Genomic DNA, 10,366 nt, shown 5'->3' with positions numbered 1-10,366 from the left:
TTTCCATAGGTTACCAATTACCATGATACAAAAAAACAGTCCACATAATTGGATTAGTGCTCGGGTTTTGCAAAAAAAAAAATGGTTTTATTGCTTATAAAAAATTGAAAATAAGGTACCAAAATTGATAGTGAGGCAAAACATGTAGACTTTTGAAACATTAGGTAGATGTGGGTGAAACTATCGAATAATATGGTTACATCAAATACCCCCACACTTAGCTCTTGCTCGTCTTCGAGAAAGGATAAATAAAATCAAATTGAAAATAACTATGATCAATCTCTTAATCTCTCATCAATGTCCAAGAATATATGCATTATAAACAAGAATACAATCAAGAATGATAAATAGTATAATTCTCATGAATTCATTTACATGCAAACTTCAAAACTCAATTAATCGTCGGGATTTAAATGAAATCTATACCATGCCAAAGTGATAGGTCCTCTCATTGATATACACTCCACCACTCATGTGTTTAGGGTTTATGTGTTTAAATCTCTCAAATTCAATCAAAGAGTATGTTCTACCATAAGCTTGCTTTTCAATCTCATCTCCATTACTAACATATTTACAAGCAATACATGAATCAAAAGGTCTTATTTTCCGGTTGTAATGGGGCTAAAGTTAAGGTGAGGTAAAAGAGAGTAAAAGAAAAGGTTCAAACCAAAGAAAGTAGAGCATTCTGAAAAATGATATTTCAAACAAGATATTTCATCAAAGCACATAAATTTTCCATCTTTAATCACCAATGCTTAATTTCTTTTGATTTCAAGCTCTCTCAACATAAAATCTTAAGAACATAAAGGAACACTTTTTTCTTTCTTTTTCTTTTTCTTCTTTTTTTTTTTTTTTTTTTTTTTTACCTTTGGCAACTTTGCCCATCTTTTCATCAAGCATCACTTCTTCTTTCTTTTCACATAATTTCCAACCATAATTCCATGAGATATCATAAGTATATGCTCTACTAATCCTTGGCCAAGGGAAAAGGAAAACATATATAAAGTTAAGGCTTATACATGGATAAAGCAAAGAAAAGATAAACAAGCTCAAAAGGGGCTCACTAAGGATAATATGCTTTAGGTTGGCTTTTTGGCTCAAGTGGTTAAAATTCCTAATGCCTTTATCATCTTCATGTATATATGTAATGCGAATGTAATCTCAACAAGATATGAAGCAAGTTCTAGAGATACATATCATTGAAAGAATGCACAATCAAAGAATATAATGTTGAAGGCTCAAAAGCTTGCATTGGTATAACAATATAAAGTCAACATGGCATATTCTCAAAGTCAATCCCTAAACCAATTAAACCTTAAAATTTGCATGCACACTCCTTCATTCGATTCATATCTCCATCTATCTCAATTAATTCTTATATGTAATACTCACATTCTCATAAACCAATAGGAGTTCAAAAGATCAAACATAGAAATTTTTTTTTTTTTGGAACAACAAAGAAAACCAACATTCTCCCAATACCCCCACACTTAAAACACAACATTGTCCTCAATGTTGAAATAAAAGAAAAGGAATATAGGAGAATGACAAAAATAAAGTAAAATGCGAAAAATAAAAGATTAAGGAAAAAGAAAGCAAATCTGTTTTTTTTTTCTTTTTTGTGCTGGGTTGCCTCCCAGTAAGCGCTTTTGTTTTATGTCATTGGCTCGACATGTTGCATGCTCATTCTTCATAGATTGGTTCAGCTAACTCCGCAGAAGCGGTGAGTTCTGTCGTCCAACCTTCATAGAAAGGTTTCAAGCGATGCCCATTGACCTTGAGTACTTTGTTGGTTTCTAAACTTGTAATTTCAACTGCACCATAAGGAAAAACATTAGAAACAACAAAGGGTCCAATCCAACAAGAGCGCAACTTTTCAGAAAAAAATCTCAAATGCAAATGATAAAGAAGGACTTTGTCTCCAACATTAAACTCTTTTCTTGTAATCATTCGGTCATGGAGACTCTTAGTCTTTTCTTTGTAAATCCTTGCATTCTCATAAGCATCATTTTGTATTTCTTCCAACATAATTCCAATCTTTTTGGGCACCAAAAGGATAGGCGCCACCCATTCACTGTCCATGATGGGGTGAATGACTCCTGTATCATGGGGAACAGTTTGCAAAGCTTGCAAAGCCAATGCTGATTCATGCACGTTTTGGGACACACATATATGCCTCTCCATCTCTTCTATCTTGGTAAAATCATAGCCATAGCTCAAAGCTACGCTTAATCCATCCTCACTATCAAAATCACAAACTTGCTGCGCGCACTTATCAACTTGGTCATAACATGTGATAGAATAAACATTGCTACAAGGATATGTCATTGCATCATGGAAATTAAATTCAATTTTTTCATCTCCTATCTCCATAGACAAAGTATCCTTACCACAATCAATTTTTGTATTGGCAGTTTTCAAGAATGGTCTCCCAAACAATATAGGAGTGTTGTTTGATGAATCACAAGAATCATGTTCCATATCAAGAATATAAAAGTCGCATGGAATAACCAAACTATCAATCTTGACTAGGACATCTTCTATCACACCAAGTGGGTAAACAAAACTACGATCCGCAAGTTGTATTACAATGCTAATTTTATTCAAAGGCTCAAGACTAAGAGAATCATAAACATGTTTAGGCATAACACTAATGGATGCACCTAAATCGCACAAGGCCCTTTTGAAACCAACATTACCAATAACACATGGGATAGTAAACGCACCTGGGTCTTTTTGCTTCAAAGGCATATTCTTTTGAACAATAGCAGATACAACTTCACCCATACTTACCATTTCATGACCTTTTAGTTTGAAAGCTCTCTTGGTAGTACACAACTCCTTCAAGAATTTGGCATACTTGGGAATTTGCTTGATAGCATCAAGCAAAGGAATGTTGAGTTCTACTTTCTTGAAAACCTCTAAAATCTCTTTTTCTTTGTCCTCTTTCTTTGACCTAGAAGAACTCACAGGAAAAGGTGGAATTGTTTTAAAACTGGAATTCATTGAGTGAGGAGTTACCTTTGGGTTGTTGGTCGATGTTTCAGTTTGTGGAGGAGGACGATGTTCCTTCTTTGTACTCAATTCGGTTTCTATCTCCTCTTCTTCCTCCATCTCAATTTGTTTCGACCTTTTCTCTTCAAGTTCTTTCCCACTTCACAGCATGATCGCACTAACATTCTCTATTGGATTCAATGCTTGGGAGGGCAATTTTCCATTCATTTGTGCTTCCAATTTCCCCACACTTGAAGCTACTTGCCCCATTTGCTTCTCCAAGTTATGAATACTTGACCTTGTTTCCTGTTGAAAAGACATGACATTTTGTTGCAAGGTCACAGTGTTAGAAGCCAAAGTTTTCATCATCTCACGAAGATCATCACTGGATGACGACCCCATAACATTGGAGTTTGTGAATGGAGGGGGTTGTCTTGCTTGATAATTCTGTTGGGGCTGAAATCCATGGGGATGGAACTGTCGGCCTTGATTGCCTTGTTGAGGTGGGTTCCCATAGCATAAGTTTGGATGATCTCTCCATCCGGGATTATACGTGTTGGAAAAGGGATCATATTTACGCGGGGGTTGTCCGTTGAATCCTCCATCAACTGCATGAACCTGTTCAATATAATCTTCTTGCATTGTTGGGCACATATCTGAGGTATGTCCTTGTAAGGAACATATGATGCAAACTTTCACCTGCTGTATATTTCCACAAGCCAAAGAACGCACAAGAGAAGTAAGATCATTAACTTTACTTTCAAGGTTAGAAATACTTACCTCATTTACTCGTTTGTTGGAAAAGTCTCCACGAGTGCCAAATTGTTTTGAGTTGGCTGCCATGTTTGAGATCAATTGGCATGCAGCCTCAGGTGTCTTATCCACCCATGCGCCTCCACTTGCAGCATCAATGATACTACGGTCAGTAGGCATCAATCCTTCATAGAAATATTGAATGAGCAGCTGATCGGGTATTTGATGATGAGGACATTGAATGCAGAGTTGCTCAAATCTTTCCCAATATTCGGAGAGTGTCTCTCCATGAGATTGCCGAATCCCACATATTTCTTTCCTTATGTTGGCAACTCGAGATGCTGGGAAATACTTCTCAAGGAAAATCTTCTTCATAGCATTCCAAGTTCCAATGGAACCTGGGAGAATAGAGAAAAACCATGCCTTTGCTGCCCCTTTTAAAGAGAAAGGGAAACCTTTCAATTTAACCTGTTCTTCATCAACTCCATTCGGTTTCATGCCAACGCAAACCATATGGAACTAAGTTTACATTATTGTCAATGTTTATGCATAATGGTTGATTTTCCACGTTAGGAGCAACAAGCTCCTTGAGTGTTTGTTGTCGTGCAACCGCCATGGTGTTGAGGCGAGCTTCCTTTCTTAACCTGCGTAATGTGCTTTCTATTTCAAGATCAACCTGCACTTGAATTTGATTAGTAGAACGGGTCACAGACATAAATTGCTAAGAAAACTCAAAAGAAAGTAACCACACAAGAGATCAAAAACAATGCAAATTGTACGAAAATCCTACGGTAGAAAACTAAAACTGCCTAAAAACACTAGAAAACAGCGGAATTTGGCCTCAATAGGGTGGGGCTAGTGATGTATCACTAGTCCTGTTCATAACGTCGTTTCCCTTCAGGAAACAAAAGGGCGATACCTAATTCCACAAAAGACTCTGTTTTGAACAATACCGCTGCCGCAAGTGAACAGTACCGTCGCAAGCAAAAATTCTGTTTCTCTTTTTTTTTTCAGAAATATAAATAACAATCACAGCAACTAAAAATAACAGTACAAGCACAATAATCAACTAAAATTACCTCCCCGGCAACGGCGCCAAAATTTGTTGCGATGTCGCGGTCGCACAAATTAATTACCCTAGCTTAAAACACACAAGATAGTATAGAGCAAGCAAGGGGTCGATCCCACGAGGAAGTTTCAAGTCAGATTTTTATGTTGTACGTTATGTAATTGGGGGGATTTGGTTTGTGATTATCTAAACTATGGCAGCAATTAAACTAGCAAACAAAATCAATTAAAACCGAAACTTATCAAGAAAACAAACCTTGGTCGCAAGCACACATCCACCAACGGAAATTAGAACCGATCCTTGAAACGGAAATTGCAGTTTATGTTCTGAAATTTTATCTTTTCTTAACGTTGATTAATTAACGGATCTGCCGTATAACTAATCCTAACCAACAAACAATCAAAGTGTCCGCACTAATGATTCAATTTAATGGTAGCTTTAAGAACTAGATAATTTCGTCAAGATTAACATACAAGCTGTCCGCAGCTTCTGTCACTTTGTTCAAATGTTCTCCCTAAGTTCAATAACGTAGTTCCGCCACAATTATCAAGCTTAGTTGCTTCACAAGTTCATATATCACAACTCCGGTTTTGATATTAAACTTAGCAATAGATTGTTCACAACAATAACTTAGAGTCCGCTCTAGCAATCATCAACAACAATCATAGGAAATATGAATAGAAAAACAATCATACTCATTCATAACATAAACTGAAAATAAAAGGAAGAATAAATCTCACGGTTCTTGAAATCCGAAGGTTTGTTGTGTCCTTGCAACCAAGAAAAGAGCTTAGCCTTGCATAACTATTGAACTACTACTTCTAAAGAATGAAAAGAACATGATTTTTGGGTTTGTAGAGGAGAGAATTTGTGTTTATTCTCTGCTGGCTGCTGCCTCCTTCTGCTCTCCCTCTTTTCTGCTGGCTGCTGCCTCTTCTCTCTTTCTTTTTATATGCTAAGAAACCCTAGTCTCTATTTTACAAAATAGTCCTGCCTTAAGTTGGCAGTTTACATTCAAGTACTTCAATAACTATTTTCCCTAAAAAGAAGAAATAGCCTTGCATGAAATCTTCAAGCTCTGACTTAGAGGAGCTAAATTGCTGATATAAAAACTTGGATGTCGGTTAAGATGCTTCGGAATGTAATTTGGACTCGTTTCTTCACGAAACCTATTTGCTGGCAGAATTCAGTTGTCATCTTTGGAAAATCATATATTCCTCATATGACATCTTTTTTGGCTGAAATTTGGAGCGTGGATAGGTCTTTGAATTATGAATCCAAGAAAATTGAGTTTGCATCAATTGGACTTCTGTAGCTCCAGATATTAAATTTTGAATGGCCAAAGGTCAACACTGGCAGAATGCGAGATTTGACTTTGCAGGATGTGATTTCCATCATCTTTCTCTTTTTATTTTTCTTGCATTACACTTATAGAAAGGTATGGATGTTAGATTTTTAGTGCCACTGGAATCACTTCATTTCGATCTCTAGAACTCACGCTCTGCACAAAACATCGATTGGACGTCAAATCTGCCAATTATCTCCAATTTACTCCTTTTTGCATCTTTCATCCAAAAGTACCTTCAAAACATAAAACAAAGAATATCAAGACATTTTATATATAAAACATGGACAAAACATTAGGTAGATGTGGGTGAAACTATTGAATAATATGGTTACATCAACATGTAAGGCTAATCTCTTTTTCTTAGTTGCAAGGACACAGAAACCTTCGGATTTCAAGAATTGTGAGATTTATTTTACCTTTTCTTTTCAGTTTATATGATGAATATGTTTGTTTTCATATGCTTATTTCCTATGATTGTTTATTTTAATTACTAGAGCGGACTCTAAGTTATTATTGTAAACAATCTATTACTAAGTTTGTTATTTAAACCAGAGTTGTGGTATATAAACTTGTGAACCAACTGAGTTTAATAATCGTAGTGGATTTATGTTATTAATCTTAGGGAAAACACTCGATCAAATCAACCATGGACTGCAGACAATTATGTTTCATTGATTAATCAACTTATCTAGTTCTTAAGGCTGCCATTGAATTAATTTACTAGTGCAGACACTGTGGTTGAATGATGGTTAGGGTTAGTTATACGGCAAATCTGTTAAATAACCAATATTAAGAAGAGATAAATAATTAGCATATAAATTGATGTATTGTTTCAATAATCGGTTCTGATTTCCGTAGGTGGACATCTACTTGAAACCAAGGTTTGTTCTCTTGATGGTTTTCTGATTTATTTAATTTAGCTTGATTGTTTTATTCTGCTATAGCCTAGATAACCTCAAAATCCCCCCCCCAATTGCATTTCGTACAGCATAAAAAATTTAAACCAAACCTTCATCGTGGAATCGACCCCTTGCTTGCTCTATACTATCATGTTTATTTGAGCTAGGGTAATTAATTTGTGTAATCGCGACATCGCAACAAATGTTTTCATTATTTTTTTTTATAAAAAAAACTTGTTTTCAAGATCACAATAGGTTTTGTTTTAAAAAATAATGTTTACAATAAAAAAAATGCTATCGTTAAAATAATAAAGAGAAGCGTTAATAAGGAAATGAAGTTTATATTAAAGAAATATATTTATCCTTGATAATTTTATGCATTACCTTGCCTACAAATACCTCTTTCTATAATTGTTTAATTACATAAAATATGAATTCCAAAAAGCGACGTAATTAAACATGGCCAGCATATGACTTAGGTTTTAACCCATCCAACCTATGACCTAAGTCATGGGTTGGACGAGCTGGCAAATTTGATATGGTTCTATCCAAAAGGTTTTTGTTCCACTATTTTTTATTAAAAATAAATAAATTGATGTCATTTTTTTAAGGGCAAACCGAGTTTTGGCTCGGTTAACTAAGTCATAAGAGCACCCGCCAGATCACTAGGCCATACTGGGTCAACTCTCACATGATTTACTTTGAAATTTAGCTCAATCTAAAGGTCAAGTTGACAAATCACTATGTTAACTTAACAAGTCTACCTGAATTTAATAACATTATTAAAAAATTTAAACTAATTTTGGCCAAGTCAACAACGCACACGAACAATTGACTAGTTTAAATTAATTTTATAAATGTTAACTCAATGATACATTGAGTTTGATTCACTAGAGTATCTTATTGGATATCATACAACATAAAAAATCTAAACTAAACCTTCCTTGCGAGATCTACCCTTTATTTGCTCTATATTATCTTATTTATTGAAATTAGGGTAATTAATTTGTGTGACCGCAACATCGCAATAAATTTTGGCGTCGTTGCAGGGGAAGTAATTTTAGTTGATTCTTGTGCTGTGATTATTATTTGCTGTGTGATTGTTATTTATTTTGTTGAAAAAAAAAATGCTGCTTGTTGGTGGTATTGTACAGGTACTATTCAAAACAAAGTTTTTGGTGGAATTAGGCCTCGACCTTTTGTTTCATAAAGGAAAATGACGTTCTAAACAAGAATAGTAGATTTTAGCCTCTAGCCCCACCCTTTCAAGGCCAAATTCCGCTGTTTTCTAGGGTTTTTAGGCAGTTTTTGTGTTCTAGCGTAGAATTTTCATTTAATTTGCACTACTTTAAATCTCTTATGTGGTTGATTTCTGTTGAGTTTTCTTGACGATTTATGCTTGTAACCCGTTCTTCTAACCAAATACAAGTGCATGTAGATCTCGAAAAACAAAACACTTTACGCATGTTACAAAAGAAAGCTCGTGTCAACACCATGGCTATTGCACGACAATAGACAAAACACCCGAGGCACTTTTAGAGATTTGGGAAAGATTTGAGCAATTATGTATTCAATACCCTCATCATCAGATACCCGATCAACTACTCATTCAATATTTCTATAAAGGACTAATGCCTACTGACCGCAATATCATTGATGCGGCAAGTATAGAGGGGCATTGGTTGATAAAACACCCGAGGCTGCACGCCAATTAATCTCAAATATTACAGCCAACTCGAAACAATTTGGCACTCGTGGAGACTTCCCAAGCAAATGAGTAAATGAGATAAGTATTGCTAACCTTGAGAATAAAGTTAATGATCTTACTTCTCTTGTGTGTTCTTTGGCTTGTGGAAATATACAATAGGTGAAAGTTTGTAGCATATGCTCGTTACAAGGACATGCTTCGGATATGTGTCTAATAATGCAAGAAGATTACATTGAACAAGCTAATGCAGTTGATGGAGCATTTAATGGACAACCCCAACGTAAGTATGATCCCTTTTCTAACACGTATAATCCTGGATGAAGAGATCATCCGAACCTACGCAATGGGAACCCGCCTCAACAAAGCAATCAAGGCCGATAGTTCTACCCTTATGGATTTCAATCCCAATAGAATTATCAAGCGAGACAACCCCCTACATTCATAAATTCCAATGTTATGGGGTCATCGAGTGATGATCTTCGTGAGATGATGAAAACCTTAGCTTCTAACATAGTGACCTTGCAACAAAATGTCATATCTTTTTAATAGGAAATGAGGTCAAGTATTCACAACTTAGAGAAGCAAATAGGACAAATAACTTTAAATGTAGGGAAATTAGAAGCACAAATGAATGGAAAATTGCCATCCCAAGCATTGAATCCAAAAGAGAATGTTAGTGTGATCACGCTGCGAAGTCGAAAGAACTTGAAGAGCAAATATCGAAACAAATTGAGATGAAGGAAGAAGAGGAGATAGAAACCGAACTAGGTATAAAGAAGAAACACTCTACTCCTCCACAAATTGAAACAACGACCAATACTCCAAAGGTAAGTCCTAACTCAATGAATTCCAGTTTTAAGAAAATTCCTCCATTTCCTTTTAGTTCTTCTAGGTTTCCTTTGATTGATGTTATCAAGCAAATTTCCAAGTATGCTAAATTCTTGATGGAGCTGTGTACTACTAAGAGAGCTTACAAGCTAAAAGGCTATAAAATGGTAAGTATGGGTGAAGTTGTATCTGATGTTGTTCAAAAGAATCGGCATTTGAAGTAATAAGACCCAGGTGCATTTACTATCCCATGTGTTATTGGTAATGCTAGTTTTAAAAGGGCCTTATGCGATTTAAGTGCATCCATTAGTGTTATGCCTAAACATGTTTATGATTCTCTTAGTCTTGAGCCTTTTATTAAAACTAGTATTATAATACAACTTGTGGATCGTAGTTTTGTTTATCCACTTGGTGTGATAGAAGATGTCCTAGTGAAGATTGATAGTTTGGTTATTCTATACGACTTTTATATTCTTGATATAGAACGTGAGTCTTGTAATTCCTCAAACAACAACACTCCTATATTGTTTGGAAGACCATTCTTGAAAACTGCCAATACGAAAATTGATTGTGGGCAGGATACTTTGTCTATGAAAGTGGGAGACGAAAAAATTATATTTAATTTTCATGATGCAATGAAATATCCTTACAACAATGTTTATTCTATCATATACTATGACCAAGTTGATAAGTATGTGCAGCAAGTTTTTTATTTTGATTGCGAGAACAGATTAAGCATGGCTTTGAGCTATGGTTGTGATTTTATC

Source organism: Populus trichocarpa, chromosome 10 (genome assembly GCF_000002775.5).
Source record: "Populus trichocarpa isolate Nisqually-1 chromosome 10, P.trichocarpa_v4.1, whole genome shotgun sequence".
NCBI classification, from domain to species: domain Eukaryota; kingdom Viridiplantae; phylum Streptophyta; class Magnoliopsida; order Malpighiales; family Salicaceae; genus Populus; species Populus trichocarpa.
This window is presented reverse-complemented; position numbering follows the sequence as displayed.